The 19,105-nt window shown below is 36.8% G+C and overlaps 1 long non-coding RNA gene across 1 annotated transcript; it reads right to left on the reverse strand.

Annotated features, from left to right (window-relative positions):
- Window positions 1-2,435: 2,435 nt before the first annotated feature.
- LOC149792483 (uncharacterized) lies at window positions 2,436-18,873 on the reverse strand. Its single transcript, XR_016423577.1, has 3 exons — window positions 17,798-18,873; window positions 15,106-15,298; window positions 2,436-2,843 (listed from the first exon to the last, which is right to left on the reverse strand). It is a non-coding gene; the product is annotated as an uncharacterized LOC149792483 (long non-coding RNA).
- Window positions 18,874-19,105: the final 232 nt, after the last annotated feature.

The following is a 19,105-nucleotide window of genomic DNA, read 5'->3' on the forward strand; positions in this document are numbered from 1 at the left end:
TAGCATCGTTGAAATGTGAGAAATCCCGCGGACAGGTGGTTCTTCCGACTGCTTACCCGGGTTCTTCCTCTGCCAGATATGCTAGACGCCATTTATAGCCTATCGTGTGCTGAAACATTTCATTAGGCCCACAACAATAGCAATAGCAACATAGCCATTACTTTAAAACTTCCATGAATGTGTTAAACTCTGTGTGTGTGTGTGTGTGTGTGTGTGTGTGTGTGTGTGTGTGTGTGCGTGTGTGTGTGTGTGCGAGCGCGCGCGCGCACGTGCAGACGAGTCCTGTTCATGTTATGTTTCACAACGCAGTGTAATGTACAGCCAGAAAATCGTTCCCTCGTTTATGTACCTTCTCTCTCTCTCTCTCTCTCTCTCTGCGAATTAACATTGTATTTCCAATGTTCAATATGATAACGGTATTGACCGACGAATGAGTATAGAAGCTCAAAAGAATCACTGATATAAGCACAGCCTGCCAGACAAAGAAAATCGGGCATGACTGGTGGGCGGAAAAAGGATGGATGAACATCTAAATAGATAAATATTGTTAAATGCAAGGGGTCTCAAATCGAGCGAATCGAACACCTGCGTGCCCGAAGCTTGATAGTCCATGTTTTCCCTATTTCAAAGGACTTAATAACAACAGTAGTTGTCAACTGAAAGGTTTCTAAAAGCGCAAATGCAACAGTAATGTTTTCATAATCACCTAAGAACCTTATATCGAGAAAGTCTAATTACACACTTGCAAAGGTTTTCTCTTGTTTCGTATTTGTTTAACGTATTAATAAACCTTTTCGAACCGAATACTAGCAATTCATGCCGTGCAATATAAAAGACGACCCAAACACATAATACAAAGAATTATTCCTTTCTCAAAGTATTCAACATATACATATAGAAATATCCAAATAATTCTCTATGTAAAGGAATTAGAGATGGTCCATTGTAAGTGACTCGTGCTGTCATAAAGTATAGTGAATGATATGAATTGTGACATTAACTCCTAGAAATTGGCTAACTGTTCCGGTTTAGAAATATCTTCCCAACTACCGATACCCTATAATCAACAATTAATCACGTAAATCTAGCAACGTTATAAAAGCAACGTTATAAAAGGAGACTAAAATGCAAATAGCACATATCCCTGATCTAGTACAATATTTAAACCCAAATCAAATCGCTTCTCTGTTTACATTTCACTGATTGCCTCTGGTCCGAAATATCTATCTGATCTCACCCATGTGTAGACACCTGCTAGAAGCTTGGGCTCGTTATAAGACACTCGTATTATTAGAATTCCCAAGGGAAAACTAAGTTCTATGGACAACGTTCATTGGCATATCAGGGCACAGCTACGCCACTCTGGATTTCTGACTCAAAGAGATCGTGTTCAATTTCAGTAGTGCTCTGAAGACACGTCTTTACCACCAGCAAGGATAAATTTGACAATCATCCATTGTCATTATTTTTAGACTGAAGATATGTTATAAGCTCACTTTGTGTGTTATTTTTGTAAACCCATTTATATGTTTCACGTTGTTATTTTATGTCATAATTCATTTGTTTTTATAGTACTTGTGAGACATTTGTATGTGTTTGTTTTCTCTGAATGCAAACTTTTCTTATTCCTATATTTGTTAACTTGATGCTGTACAGCGCTTAGAGCTTTTTAAGAGATTAGACTCTCTCTCTCAAGTCGTCAATATTATTATTATTATTATTATTATTATTTCAGAAATTGGATCAGACCTGAGCTAAAATAATGACGGAATATATCAAAGGCAAAATAACTAAAAGTCAGACTAGTCTGACAACAACAAACTTCTAAAACAGTCATCTAGCATGTGGGATACCGGAAGAAATTTTTCTACATACATAAAATCTGATGATATAAATGTGAAATGTCAAATGAACAAGTATCACCGGATATTTATTGTTTGTATAAATAAAGCGTGTATAGTCCACCTTTACTAGAGTCAGGTCTCATACATTCCATGTCATTTATGTTATGTCACAACGCCATACACGGTAACTAGACAACCTCTCTACATTAGGTTCTGACAATTATGTGTTAGTAGTACGTTTATGACTCAATGCTTCACTGACTTTGTTTATATATGTATACGTGTATGTATAACCTAAGAATTCATTTTCGTCTACACTTGTATTAAGTGAAAAATAATTACTTTAGCCCCAGCCACTCAATATGTCTTGGAAGCTATTTAAGTTTCGACGTTAATAATATGACCATAAATACATGAACACAATTTTTTTTTTAAAACTCAAGAATAATGTTCCAATCACTCTGTTGTATCAGAATTCAATCTCGCACACACTTGTTTGAATTGTCGTACAGCGGCGCTTATTCCTAGAGTTTTCTCTGATGAGATACAATGATTTCAAAAAATAGCTGTCACTATAAAAATAAAGGGCTACATTCACAGGTTTGATTGGCTTTATGCAAATATGGAAATTGATCGGTATGTAGAAAGAGAATATTTGCATATTTCAGCAAAAGAGATCAAGATTATTTTGTTATTCATACATATTTAACTTCAATAATTTACTGTTTTATTTCTTTTACCTCAGCAGAGTAGATAAATGCAAAAATGCAATTTTCAGCTAAGCTTGTTTTGAGAGATGAAGATAGTCTTCTCTGTTTATCCATCGCTGGTCTTGACTCGGAAATTCTTCACTATTGGTTAATTGGCATTACGTGTGCTAAGAGAGACAACTCATGAAATCCAATAGATATCGTTAGGACAAAACACTTAAACATCTGAACGATCCGCCAGGGTTAACACGTCAGAACCTTGACTAACAAAGATGGACTCGGATAAGCACTGAAAACAAAGAAAAGAGAACAGTATGCAATGGGAGTTTTAAGACCGTCTTTAAATGAATCTGGGTGGTTTACAACATAAAAGAAAATTACATATACCACCTTCTGGATAGCAGTTAATTGCTTTCACGTAGCGTTTAACCGCTGTACGTACGAAACACGTTAAAGGCAAAGTCATAGTCTTCCTCCTCCTTCTTGTTGATTGTGCTACGAGCACTAGAAGATGTAGCAGTAGCAGTAGCAGTACTATTTATATTAGTAGTTATAGTAGTAGTAGTAGTGGTGGTGATGGTTGTAGTGGTAGTAGCGGCAGCAAAGTAAGTAGCGGCAGTAATAGTATTGGTATTGCTGAGCTATATGTTTGAATGAAAATCCTCGTTGAAAGAATTGAAATTTGTTTTTATTTTCTGTTTCACCTAATTTTATTCAAATTTATTTTATACCTTTAACACGTTGTCATCTGTATAGATTTCTGGCCTTGCCTCATAAACATGTGACGTTTTCTTAGTAGTACCTGTACCTATAACACGTTGTCATCTGTATAGATTTCTGGCCTTGCCTCATGAACACGTGACGCCTTCTTAGTAGTACCTGTACTTGCATTTGTCGCTTGCATTACAATTTGTTCGACGAGTCGTTTGTCCCACAAAAGAGAATGTGACATTAAGATGCAAACGTCATTCGCTTTGTCGCTTGATTAAAAACATGTAACTACAACGAGTATTTAACTTATCAAATAAAAAAAAATATATGTTGAAATTTGCTTCTTTACATTACGCATGTTTTCAGATAAGAAAGAGCAAATGCCTGGACGCAGATATCTGTAACGATGATGATGGTGATGATGAATGAACTGTATTAGAAGTAATAGTTGCTGCTGTTGCTGTTGTAGTTATTGTTTAAGCGGCGGAAGTGTCAGTGCTGTCATAGTCACCGACAAATGAAAATACCCTTGGAGACGATGTTAGCTTTTTCCGACTTTCATTCAAACGCATGTTACATCAAACTGCCTTATTCATCATCATTTCTTTCTTTTTCTTCTCATCTATGAGTCATGCAGACATGATGTTTATTTCAAAGTAGCAGTGTGTGTGTGTGTGTGTGGATACATTTAACGTAGCTTTAACAATTTGAGTCATATCGCTACGATATCTGCAGTGTGGCAGTGTAGAATGATGTCTAGCACTGGGGCATCATGTCGCAGACATGTGGCATCATGTTCCACCCAGTAACATTATCCTGACACCAGGCCGACCAGTCCTAACACTAACCTCTTAATAGTTGGCACCAAGCGAGGCAACTGCTAATACCATTTGTATGTCTTTGGTATGACTTGGTCGGTGTTCGAACCCGCGACCTCCCGCATCCGATGCGGACGTTCTCACCACTTAGGCTAGCGGGGTGGGCAATGACAATATGCAGAGCACCATTGCTTTTAGTCACGAGCCACAGGGACGTGATGTTTATTTCATAATAACAATATATTGATGCATCGTCATCGTCATTATCATCATCATCGTCGTCATCGTCATCAAATTAAAATTAAAATTTTAATTTTATTTAAATTCTTTAAAAAATATAATAAATAAATTAAACAATTTTAAATAATGTTGTCATGATATTTACAGTGTTGTTGCTAATGATGATGTTCATTATTATTAATATTATTATTATTATTATTATTATCGCGCAACAATAAATGATCACTCATGGTACAAAATTCACCTTGTCTCGATGTGCGTTCCTTTTTCTTTCTGTCTACAAAATTCCTTAGGGACCGAAATAGCGGTATCTCTTTTGATGCTTTTCTACGCGTACTATAATGATTCGCTGTAATCAAATTTAAACTCGAATTCGCAAATCCTTTCTAATGTATATTTTCAACATTGTTAATTTTTTTACCTGCTATATTTGGAGCTGAAGGTCAAAACATGCAAAACTTGATTTATATGATTTATGCCTGCTAAAAACCTGTAGTAATCTCACTCTGTTGACATGAATTAAAAATGCCCACTAAAAATCTGTAGTACTTTCAACCTGTTGATGCGTATGATATATGCCCAGAAGAAAAAAGAACCTGCAGTAATCTCACTCAGTTTATATGAATGAAATATGCCAACGAAAAATCTGCTATAATCTCAGTCTGTCTATGCGTATGAAATATGCACACACAAAAATCTACAGGAATCTCAGTCTGTTGATAAGTGAAATATGTCCAATACGAATCTGTAATAATGCCAGTCTGTCGGTGTAAACGAAATATGCCCTGTACAAATCTGCAGTAATCTCAGTCTGTCGATATAAATGAAATATGCCCAATAAACACCTATAGGAATCCCAGTCTGTCGATGTAAATGAAATATGAACAACAAAATCTGCATTAATCCCAGTCTATCGATGAAAATGAAATATGCCCAGTACAGATCTATAGTAATCCGTCTGTCACTGTAAATGAAATATGAACAGTACAATCTGCAGTGATCCCAGTCTAACGACGTAAATGAAATATGCCAAGAAACAAAAAATCTGCAGTAATCTCAGTCTGTCAATATAAATGAAATATGCCCAGTAAAAATCTGCGGTAATCTTACACTTTATTTTTCTTTGTGTGAAAGTAGATTCGCAATTCTGGAAAAATGAAAGGCTTCATCCTGCTCCTTGATTTGACATCTTCTCTTCTCAAAAGCTCATTTGCCGCTTCCAAATATTCGTTGGAAGAGGAATGTACTAGTTAGAAGAAATGTGGCATATACGTTCAGACTGGCACTGTCGGAAGATAGACTTTCTCTCGCATAAAGACTAAATTTCGGAGAAATCCATGATGCGTACCAAGCTTTCAAACTAAACGATTTAACTGAAAACAAAATGCAAAAGTGTAGGTAATATTGATAATCTAGAAAACAATTGGTGTCATTTTACCCACCATTACAACTGTCGAATAAAGCTGCAGAAGTGAAGGTTACCATCACGTAATACTGAGCCAGAGAAGGCAGGGCACATACGCAGTAATCCGCTTCTTCTGTGTCTTTTCTCCTCCTGTTGTCTTGAGAACAATTCTGATTGGCAAATAGAATCGCCAATAAAAGCAAAAGATAGCAAAGAGATGAAAAATATAATCAGAAGAATTTTTTTTTATTGCCTTGCTATTACGATTACACACTCATGTGGCTTTATTGACCCCCTTTTAGGTACATATGCTTGTTTGTTCAATAAATCAATGGATGGATGGACGTAATGTAATGTAATATATGCGTGCATGTATGTATGCACGAAAAGGATTTAAAGCACATCAGTACAATCCTGACAATAAATTGCCGAATAATTTAAGTTTAAAAATAAACACAAAAGAATGATAAAGACAAAAAGATACTAAAATCCTTTAAAAAATTAAAAATATTAAAATGCACAGTCAGTTTGTTTGTTTATATTATTCATTTGTTTTAAAACCTTCATAGCTGGGCAAAACGATTGTTTCCTTCATTTCTGTTCAAAACTCAGCAATGGAAACACAGAATGACTGACTAACACAAAAAATAATTGATGCCAGAGAAACATGTTTAAAGGGAAATAAATCTTGTAGAAATACTGTCTACCAATATCAATTAAATTACTCCCCATACAGTGAATGTTGTAGAATCTGCTTCAAGACGGACTGTATATGTAAGACACATTGTAAACTGTTAAATGGTGTTCTTGTTGACAAAGATTGGATGAAATTGGTCTATCACCAAAAACGATGTACGTCTCGAGGTTCGAATTATTCGAATTGATAAGCGCCGGTCTTACCGCTTGCAAGGAACATGTACATTGAAAAAAAACGATTGTATGCAATGGGATCGATTCATGAAGAGTTACTGACTTCCTGTATGCATCTGTGATTTCTCAAATATTTAAATCTACCCCAAAAAAATCGCTATAATATGCATACACAAAAACTGGCTTTTTATTTCAACATATCATTATCACGCCCACAAACGTTAAGAACACTGACCGTGTAGCGGCAGCAGTTCAAGGTCAAATTGCTATGACCATACTTTGACTGTAGCATTGTCTTGGAATTACCCCTGGAAGTATAATATACTCGATACACACTAATGCATATCGGAGGCAATCTTTATGCCCCGCTGAGAAATTACTGAAACTTTATATATGAAATATACATGATACAATAAAGGAGACAAATGGTATTGTCCCTCAAAAACAATATGTAGATGTCGCAGATAGTTTTATCGGCAGAACAGTTTAGTCCACGTTCTCATGTTGCCATCAGCCTGATCTTTTTATCTAGGATATCTTAAGTACGAAGACCAGTCTAATGGCGGTATGACAATGGAAGATCCAGGATTTTAACCCTATTCGGAATGCACAGATTTATTCCTTTTAATAGCACATACAAATGTATCTGCTCATTAATTAAAAATTCAAAACAATTTAAACAGAATGCTATTGTAATGCTAAAGCTGACATCTCCATTTACAGAAGCAGGATTAGAGCCATGCACCAGAAGTAATAAATCAATCCTCATCGAAAGACGGACGAGGGGTCGTTGTGGCAATTGTCACTTATTGGGGTGTAAAATTAATATTTCATCCAAACTTGTTGAATCAGGGACTATACTTCATACATTAATATCGAAATAATTCAATCAAACCATCTCAATATACATGGCAAACCATTTTCTATTTGAATTTAATGAAATAGGGGAATAAATTAAATTAGTCTACGGAGCGTATCATGTTTGCATTGAGCTACGTGTTATTGAATTGAAACACGTCCTTGTTGGGTAGGCTTACTGCAGTGTAAACCAAGCGTGAACATAATTCTCGTGTGATCACTTGAAGACCAAGTGATATTTTGGAGAGTTTACTGAAGTTGCCAGTTCCAGGGAACACATAAAGGATGGAGCGAAATCAAAATTATATTAAAACGACAAGTAAGTGAAATTCTATGGCGCTACTGGTGCATAGGTTATGAAAACTGTTCATTTATAGCGGGAAAAGTTGTGGGAAAAGTTGTGTTGATGTTAGGGCTGAGACAATATTTATCTTGTTACCATACAGGTAGGCGTACAGTAAATACTCTTATAGTAGAGAAAACAGTTTATTAGATTTATCCTAAGATAATCATCGACGTCATCCTCTGTAGTAAAAAGCAGAAGTCGATGTTCGTGCATTAGATTAGGCGAGTGCTTCGGTCTTTCTCCATATCGCTCTTGTACCGAAAGCAGTATATACAGTCTGTTGACTTGGCTGGTTATTTTTTGTTAGACATGCGAGTTGTATTTTGAAAAGGTCTGAACAGTTCTTTATTAGTGAAAAAGATCATTAGGGTATCCCAACAAAGTGAGCTCTGAGTGCACCTCCACACACTTTATCAGTCTGATTATTCAATGCCATTGTGTATTCTCTTTTGATAGGTATTTCATACACTTGAAAACTGCACCTCCAACAACCACATGGCGGTTTTTAAATTGTCTGGAATTATTAGAATATTTAGTGATACTGGCAGAAGCAGGTACACTCATCTGGGCGAACGGACCTTTTTTATCGAAAAAGAATGAACATACGAATCTCTTGTCCGGCTACAACGAGCGATTTATGGTCCATATTTGCTTTCTCCCATTCAAAAGCTGTTATTTCTGCATGAGTCGGTATCAAAATGAAAATCGTGTGATAATATCATATTACAATATCATTCAAACATCTCTTGTCACACCTTTCATATCTGGCAAGTGGATATTCGGAGATTTCAAAAGTAGTCTTTTTTTCTAATCTTCGACAAATGCGAGACTCATTTTGTACAAACATTTCAAATGATTCTTCTATATATTAACCAAGTATCGCCCGTGATAATAAAAATATAGCCCAATGTGTTCCGAACATCATCACGTGATCCCTTCACAGCATCCATCTCCATGGCATCAATTGCAAAGGAAGATCTTCTTAGTAAGAGGGTCATCTTCCACGGATCTTTGTTGTTCTTGTTGTTATGGGTTTTAACGCCATTTTTCAGCCCAAGATGTGCTATACATGGTGGTCAGTAAAAATGATGGAGGAAGAACCCGGGAAAACCCCGGGGGAAAAAAACACACCGACCAACGAGAAGCTACTAGTACGCCTTCTCGCGTACACACATTGTGTGAGCTTGAGACTCGAACCCACGCAGTCAAAGGTGAGATTTCATGGATGTTTAAAAAACCTAAAATTACATCCAGTAAACTTTCTCCAATTCGGGCTTGATGAATCCAGAAAGTACCATGTATTTTACAGCATGCCCTTTGCTTGGTAGCTGACTTTCTATCTCCGACATATAGTTCACCGTCATTTACGTGTGCTAGGTTCCACTCATATATCGGCAATGGGTCGGCGTGCTGTGCATGCAGCGGCAAATCATTTTACGGAACGTTATTTTATCTATCAATAGGCGATAAATTTCAAATACCCCTCGCATGTTTCATTTCATAACATAATATATTCCATTCCCCACATTTTCTAAGCTTTATTTCCTATAAAATGCAAATATGGCTGGTTATGCTTTTTGATATGCAGCTAGGCAGAGTAAGTCGAAATGTTGTCACCCACTGAAAACGGAATTCTTGCTATACTAAAGTTATGGATCATTACGTTAGTGTGTAGCGGCTGCTACTGGTATTATGAGGTTGTACCTTTTTACAAGGTGTCCGCTTTATTTGGCTATCGTTATCTAGAGGGTGATCGCCCTCGGTATTGTTGCCGGGATCGAGTAAATTTTAAAATAAAGTGTGGAATTATAGGTGGAATAAATAGAGATTTGAGCAGATATGTAGAATAGAATGACATGAGATCCGGTACGTGGAAAAGCAAACAAAAAAAAATTAACCAAGTACATAAACAACTGGGATAATACATTACATTAGGAAGATACACTTCTTTTTTAAATAAATCTTTCACCGAATTTCAAACACCACTATATTTATCTAAATAGCCGATATGTTTAAATGATAAAATTGGTACATCAAATAATCGAGTGAGCGATCGACTTCATTGCCTTGTACAACTTCATAACCTGCCTAGTCCGGTCCTCTCCAACTTCACTATGGTGGTTCCTCCAGGTCCTTTCGCTTTTTCCCATTTCCGACCTCCCTACTATCTCGCCTCTTTTCGGCCTTCAAACTTTGTGTGGGTAGGTAGATACGTAAGTGCGTAGATACGTAAATACGTTGATAAGTAGGTACGTGGATACGTTATTTGATACTTCAGTGGAGCTATTTCCCCTTACTTGTGCTTTCAAGCTTTGCTCGCTTCTACCGCCCAAATTGTGTCCGTTGACTTTCCAGACATCCGCTCCCTTTCACCAATATTTTACGAGCGAATATCTTCCAAATTCAGTCTTGGGTCCATTATATTTTCACTCTTACAGGAAAATTGCAGATTGACTAGGTTTCTTTATTTAGCGTAAGCAATCAGGATTGAAGATATTTACCGCCTTCTATAATTAGCCGCCCAAATTGCGGTCAGCATGACTTATATAATTCCAAACAACAGATCTGGAAAAACTCAACTTCTGACAGCTCCAATATAAAATCGAAGTTAACCGTCCCTTTCTAGTCGTCTAACGGTAAGTAAACGAATGCGTAATTAAGAATCACTTCCTCTCCCGACACAGCCATTATAAATCATTACAGCATAGCGATTTAACAAACACCTGTCCACATAAATCTAATTAATTGTTCTCTGGCCCAAATGAGTGTGCCCTTCATAGATCAACAGAACTTTGCATGCATTCATAGTGTCATATAAACCCATGGTTTTCTTAATGTTTTTATTGTTAGTTGATTTATATACGTTGCTAAGAATAAATCGAAGTTAATTGGATATTTACCGACTCAAGTGCGAGAATTGATCGGTTATTAAAACCTCTTTGACACAAATAAAGTAAATTAAAACAGGAAGCAATCTATTACTTTGTACTTCCCAGGCAGAAAGAAAGAAAATACATTTTGATTTCAAAAATGTTGATAAATGTATTATTAAATGAATATATCTTTATTTTTGGTGTTTCACTGCACAGCAACACTAGCAGCATACTAAGTAAGAAGGCCAATAGACTAAAGTGAAGTGCCCAAAGATGCACTGTGGTGACCGACGCGAGGTGATCCGATGATAACGTTTCAAACCCGTACCATTTAGGTCTCGAGTCTGACACGATAACCACTAAACCAGTGTGGCCACTCGCTGGAGGTGTAGTAATACTGTCACAAGCATTAGTATTTCAAAACGCTCGAAGGCTCCGATATCTATAATACCTCTTGGGTCTGGTTATCGCAAATAAAAGAAATTTTTTGAGAAACATATTACTGGTAGGGGATGCTCGTCAGATAAACTATGGCATCAACAGTTTTCTCATTACAGACTAGATGTGAGATTAACGAGACTTGTCGATTTAAAATGGAGAGATGAATGACTTATTTTTAATACTCTAGTGATATAAGTAATTTTTTTAGAGTCGGTTGCATGTCGTACAGGTTAGTTCTACCACTATTGTACATACATATATAACCGATTCAAATACTATCTATGCCTCGAGATTAGAGTTATTGCCCAATGTCTCGGAATTAAAATTATTGCCCAATGTCTCGGAATTAAAATTATTGCCCAATGTCTCGAAATTAAAATTACTGCCCATTGTCTCGGGATTAAAATTATTGCCCGATGTCTCGGGAATAAAGATATTGCCCAATGTCTCGGGATTAAAGTTATTGCCTAAATTCACTCGAAATAGATCATCTTATGTCCCGTGCTAAGTTGCGTATCGAGAAGAACCTGAGGTCGTAATGTCACTGCCTACCACAAACAAACAAAAAATGCGCCGCAAAAGAACACACTGAAACATTATATATATACATTTGAAATAATCATCCATTAAGTTCACTGGGTAGAACTTTTTGTTGCCTCTTATTTAAATGTTTTTGTCGATAAGCTGTGTATACATTGCGTTTTGCAACCCTCCCCACCCCGCAAGCATATACACGGCATGTTAATAAGGAGACGACTACTTTTTTGGACAGTCCTGGGGAGGGGGGGGGGGGCGGGGCGCCTCTACACGCATGTCCGTACAAAATATTGGTAGTTACAACGACTATGATTGCACGTTCTAGCGCCAAGCAACGTTGAAGTTTCTTTGTAATTGATGCATATTTCATCTATGAAATAATTTAGTGTTATTATCTAATGTAATTATCAGCTTTTAAAGTTCATTACTTGTGAATTTTTTTTTTTACTTCATAGCGGCTTGTGCGTTTGTTTCTTCTTCAAATGCTTTACCGGATCATAATACCTTTAGGGAACTACTACTACTTCGCAAATCCAGCCCTCCCAGAAAAAAAAAAAAAAACATTTTCCCAAGCTGATATCATATTACAGGCAATAGTCCCCATATTGAGGTCCACGTCCCATAAAAGGCCCTTTCTGGAAGTCCACGTCCCATAAATGGTTCCTTATTGATGTCCATGTCCCGTAAATCTCCGCCGTTAGGCCCAATTTTCGTAAATGGCAACCATCTTGAGATTCACGTCCCGTAAATGGTTCCATATCGAGGTCAAGTGGCGAATGTACGGTGATATACAGCTTTCATTTAGGAGAAATCTCCGTCTTGAGGTCCAATTCTCGTAAATGGACCCCTCTTGAGGTCCACATCCCGTAAATGGCTCTGTTTGGAAGTCTACGTCCCGTAAATGGCCCTATGTTGAAGTCTAAATCCCATAATCCCGTTGTCAAAGGTTACAATGCTACCGCTAGATATAAAGCTCATGTGCTGAATTAAATATATACTGCGCCAATTATCAACGCCCACAGATATCACACTGTCTTGATATCGCTATCTTCCATTTCTCCTATGTATATCACCGTATACTCGCCACTGAGAAGATTCAGGGAAATTGATTTTAATGTATAAATTCGTTTTAGGGCACTAGCCGCAAGGGCACGTGAGCTTATGGTATAGCCCTTCGTACGTCGTACGTTGTCAGTTTACCGTCGTATGTTAGGCTTCCGTCATTAATTGCTATATTCTCAACTTCAGTTTATACAGAACATAGTATCATGCATGTCATTTGGGTAATAATGGTAGTTTACACCGTTGCTAGCTGTCCTCGCATGCGGCAGGGAAATGATTCACTACGTAACAAACAATACACCATAATCGGGTTATATGAGTAATGAGTGCCATTTTTGTTATCCAAGGCCGTCAAGTAAGTTATTGTTGAAATAAATTATGCACGTGCATGATCTCGACGCGATTTCACATTCTGTTGTTTTTGTTGTGTGTTTCTCCCCCCCCCCCCCAGTATAGAGCAGGTAAGTTTTGATGCAAATACAGTAAAACAAATGTTGCTTGTAAATGGTGTATGATATGTTTTTCATTCAGACATCACAAAGGGTGTACAATATATATTTTAGAGACATCACAAAGGGTGTACAATAAGTTTTTATACAGACATCACAAAGGGTGTACAATATGTTTTTATACAGACATCACAAAGGGTGTACAATATGTTTTATACAGACATCACAAGGGTGTACAATATGTTTTTAATACAGACATCACAAAGGGTGTACAATGTTTTTAATACAGACATCACAAAGAGTGTACAATATGTTTTTATACAGACATCACAAAGGGTGTACAATATGTTTTTATACAGACATCACAAAGGGTGTAAAATGTTTTTATACAGACATCACAAAGGGTGTACAATATGTCTTTAATACAGACATCACAAACATTTTAACATCTGGACATCAACCTCCGTTTCCGGTTGGCGAAAACATGCGATTTACTCAGATGTCATCAACATTCCATTTCTGAATTATTAATATAAACAAATTCTCAATTATCTTCAATAAACATAGAAGATTGGGAAATAACTGTTTTTATGTCTTGCAATGCATTAATTTTTTCGAAATAAAAAATAAAAAAACCAACGCTTTATCAGGATTGTACTTATAACTGAGGTTAAAGGAACTAAACTACTACTACTACTACTACTACTAATAATAATAATAATAATAATAATAGTAATAAACAATGTAATGCTTGGTTCTACGTCATCATCTAAAAGAATCAATCGTAGTTGCAGTAAAAATTGAATATAACTAGGAACAGTCAAAATCAAATTTTAAATATGTACTGGTGATTTTTTTAAAACTTAAATTTATTTTCGACTGGTGATTTGTTAAAACTTAAAGTAAATTTATTTTGTTAACGTTAATTTTCCAGAAATTTTTAACCCAATTACATTCTAAATTTATACTAATATATATCCATGCCTTGGTTCACTTTTCACAATTTTGTTTTACAAAAATTGCATTTGAATATTTGCTTTTGTAAAGAGTATGCTGAAAACTTCGTTTTACATTTTATTTATTAAATATAGTATTTAGTAGGTATATTCTATCCATTTTCGGAAAATCTATTGCAATTTTCTCTGAAGTAAGTCAACTGAAACTACTGAATTATCGCTGTGACTGTCGACTGCGTGTCCTGAGTGGCCGAGTGATCTAAAGGACACACGGTACTAATGATATGGAAAAATAGGAACCAGCCTGAAAATGGGTGAACATAAAGTAGAGTATATGTGGGTTTGGGTGACCAGGATCGGCTAATAATGTATGTTTTAGGAAAAAGAATCTTTTGAGAACTTATCCTAGTTGTAAGTGAAAAAAATAGAGACCTTGTTTTATTGATGGAATTTTAGTCCTTTAGGAGTCTTGAGATTGGAACACTCATTAATAAAATTAGCACCCGACTCTTTGGTGCGGAATTGAAAGCACATGTTTCAAACACATGCAGGTCCAGAAAATGCCGCGGCTAATATCCTTTTCTCAACAAAGAAGCTGACATCCAGGTTTCATCTATACTGAGGGGGCCCTGAGTGACCGAGTGGTCTAAAGAGCTCACCGTTACGGACCACTGCCATCTCAACGTTGTCTGCGTGGGTTTGAGTCTCGGGCTCGGCCAATGTGGTACGTGAGAAAGCTTGCCGATAGCTTCTCGTGGGTCGGTGGTTCTTTCCGGGTTTTCACGGGTTCTTACTCCACCATTAATTCTGGCCACCATGTATAGTCTATCTTGTGCTGAAAAATGGCGTTAAAACCTATAACAAGAACAACAATCATCTGTACTGATAAATATAGGTTTGATCATGAGTACTACAAAATTTGAAATTTTTCAATTTTACATATCATGGTGTTTGCACAGGTTTACTATGGGAACTGAATTGGTACCTTGAGTCCTAAAGCGCTAATCGTTCCAGATCACTTCCATTTCACCTATGCGTAGGTTCGAGTCTAGGGCTCGGCTAATATGGCTGCCTGAGAAACTTTCCGGTAGTTTTTCGTGGGTTGGTAGTTCTTCCCGAGGTTTCATGGGTTCTTCCTTCACCAGTTATACTGGCCGTCATGTATAGCCTATCATGTCCTGAAGAAGAAAAGAATGGCGCTAAACCCATCAACAACAACAACAACCGTCGACCGCGATTTCTGTGAAGTCACTGTTAGTTTCCTTACTATTGATGCATGTACTAAGCATTTGAAATTTGTGAGTACAATACTTCCATGACAAACAAACTGTACATTACATTTTCTATTTAAATACTAATGATGCTAAATTGGGAGCCCATGCTTTTAATTTTTGACTCAGTGAAAGCCTGGTATATCTTCAGGTTCAGCCTTCACAACAGCGTCTTGTAACTCGTACTCTGGTCTGAAATCGTCAGGCATAGGGAACAAAGCAACGCCCAGATAAATTAAAAAGCAAATTTAGCTCAAGGTTTCGTGTGTTTATTTTTGTCACTTCATGAGTATGTCTAAAGAACAATATGCTTTTGGTGTAAGTAATATATCACTGCATTGATCACCTCGTGGGTTGGTGGTTCTTCCCAGGGTTTTCCAGGGTTCTTCTTCCACCATTTATACTGGCCGCTATGTATAGCCTATCTTGTGCTGAAAAATGGCGTTAAACCCTACAACAACAACAACAACCTCGTGAGACAATGATGATCCTCTGGTGTGTTTTTAAATCATGAATTCATTTTACTTCTGCAATAAGATGGTATCAAACACTCGGCAGATACAGACTGTAAGAACCAAAATATTTCCACGAGCACAATTGGGTTCTTCCGAACATCATTTTAATTTTCTGTATTCACAATAAAGATAACAACTACCATGAATGTCCCCTTTAATGGGTGAGTCGATTCATATACCCCGCCTCATCGTCAAACTTTGTATAATTCCTGTTGTTGATTTAACAGGTCCACCCACTCAATTTGTCTCATTAAGGATCTGAGTACATTCATTCACCAAGTTATTGTAATACATTAACCACACCCGTTTCTATAGCATTATCGGACTTCGGTAACTTAATATCAACAATGTACACTGTGGTAATTTCAAAACAAGATTCTAACCTGAGCATATAGTTTGCCAAAGTTTGATACCGTATTCATATGAAAGTTGACTGTGTCTGCGTTTGTGTGTATAAATTTGGATTTTTAACGTAGCTTTAAAAAAATTTCAGTCATATCGCTACGATGTCTGCAGTGTGGCAGTTTACAGTGATGTCTAGCACTGGGGCATCATGCCGCAGACATGTAGCATGATGTCCCACCCAGTCACATTACCCTGTCCTAACACTAACCTCTTAATGCTGAGCGCCAAGCGAGGCAACTGTTAGTGCCATTTTTGTAAGTCTTTTGTATGACTCGGCCGGGGATCGAATCCACTACCTGCCGCATCTGAGGCGGACGCTCTAACCACAAGGTCACCGGAGAGGTTTAAAGTTGACTGAGTGCGTCATATAAAAAGCCAGTTAGATTTACATGAATACCCCGAAGTTAGACTACATGCACTGCAAATCGCCAGAGGAAACTCTGTAGCTTAAATGGAAGAGCGTTTCGAGCATGGAATCCAAGGGTCGCCGGTTCGATACTCGCAAAGACCAACGTGGTTCAGCCGCCTCAGTGTGTCCTTGGGAAATACACTTTGGTCAGATTTCCTCTGTATGATATAGTCGAAAATGTGTTAAAAGTGCCGTCAAAAATAACAGAAACAAAATGATCATAATTTAGCTTAATTATATATGTGTTTTATTTCGGTAAGCTTATCATTTTCATCGTTTTCTGTGCCTCACGAGATCTTATATCGCATGATGGCCGATAGAGGCTGTCATACCACAATACACAGTAATTAGTAAATGCACATGCACACGTTTTTCTAAAATGTGTTCGTGACCGTCTACGACTGAAGGTAGCTAAAGTTTATACATGTATACATTTAGAGTTCGTTTCAAATGAATATATTAAAAAGAACAACACGACTTTCTTATGAGGAAACTGCATGTTCGTCTGTATTAATTGTGCGAACCTTTCCAGATTCGATTTTTTTTTAAATTTTGAGTAAAAAACGGTCGACTAGTACTGACCTGAAGTCATGATAGGTCAGACCTAAAGCTAATTAACATTTCTTTCAGGTCACAACTAAAGCTATTTAGCATTTCTTTCACAATAATGCATTAGAAGAAAAAAAAGAACAAAAAATGATAGTGATTTCTGACAACGAAGTATCCTTTCGTGTTATTTAAATTTTCGTCTGAACCTATTAAGCAAGCCTATTTTTGTTGACAAGAATAAATCACTAGAAAGAGAGAAAGAGACAAAAAAAACAAAAAAAAAAAAAAAAGCAACAACATGCAATGACAATTAAAAGCTCAGCACATTTTACAAGAAAATTTGAATCTCTCTCTCTCTTGTTCAATGTGTTGGACACGAAGCGATTTTGAATGACTTACCACGTTTATAATGTAACATAATAAATGATTGATGAAGTGCGTGTGTTTATGATTAATTAACATTACACTTGATTTCATCCTTCCAACAAACGAAATCGAAGGGAAGGAGGGAGGGAGAGATGTACTCACGTCTTCTTCCTAAATCGGCTGCCAGTGTGTGTTTTGGGGAACGGTAGTCAGCTCGCGTTTTCTCGGCATGATATAGCCAATAATGTAGAAATCGTGACTTTAAAACGAACAAAAAAAAAGGAAAATCACGTTTACTTAAAACTGTCCTGATCTACCGAACGTTACTGATGCACGTGCTGCCTATGTTTGCTCTTGCTTTCATCCAATGGAATTGTTTGCGTAAACAATACTAGTTTAAATGGTTCAGACGAACATTAAAATAATACGAGAGGATAATTCATTAACAGAGAGCTGTATTGTTCTGTCTAATTTATTGTTATTGGAGTAATGCTAATTAGTGACGTGTCATAAGCATGTCTTCGGTAATTATCTACTTACTATACTTCAAAGTAAAAAAAACAAAGCCTTCTTCAGGTACAGCATAACGTGAACGTTACTTGTTTTTGTTGCGGGTTATTTTGCTTTGAGTTAAAGATGCGCACGCGTTTTTAATTACTTTGTACTGCCATCTATCGGCCAGTAATTGGCACGAAACATATATCCAGGACTTTCGTTGGTACCAAACTAAGGAGAGGTCAAACGTCAAAATCTAACTGCTAGTGCTCAGAACGCAATTTTATCCTCTACTAATACAACTAGAACACTCGTGTCCTATAATAATACAACCAGGATACACGTATCCTCTAATAATACAACTAAAGCACAAGTGTCCTCTAATAATACACATAGGACACAATTGTCCGCTAATAATAAAACTAGGATACGTATGTCTTCCAATGATAAAGCCAGAACACAAGTATCCTCTAATAATACACATAGGATACAAGTGTCCGCTAATAATAAAACTAGGACACGTGTGTCCTCCAATGATAAAACTAGAACACAAGTATCCTCTAATAATACACATAGGATACAATTGTCCGCTAATAATACAACTAGGACACGTATGTCCTCCAATGATAAAACTAGAACACAATTATCCTCTAATATTACACACAGGATACAATTGTCCGCTAATAATAAAACTAGGACACGTATGTCCTCCAATGATAAAACCAGAACACAAGTATCCTCTAATAATACACATAGGATACAATTGTCGGCTAATAATAAAACTAGGACACGTGTGTCCTCCAATGATAAAACAAGAACACAAGTATCCTCTAATAATACACATAGGATACAAGTGACATCTAATAATACAACTGAGACAAAGGTTTCATTTAATAATACAACAAGGACACATGTGGGGGCCCCTAGTGGCCGAGTGGTCTAAAGCGCTCTCCGTTACGGATCACTGCCATCTCA

The sequence above is a fragment of the Sinohyriopsis cumingii genome, chromosome 9 (assembly GCF_028554795.1).
Source record: "Sinohyriopsis cumingii isolate HCF-2022 chromosome 9, ASM2855479v2, whole genome shotgun sequence".
Classification (NCBI taxonomy): domain Eukaryota; kingdom Metazoa; phylum Mollusca; class Bivalvia; order Unionida; family Unionidae; genus Sinohyriopsis; species Sinohyriopsis cumingii.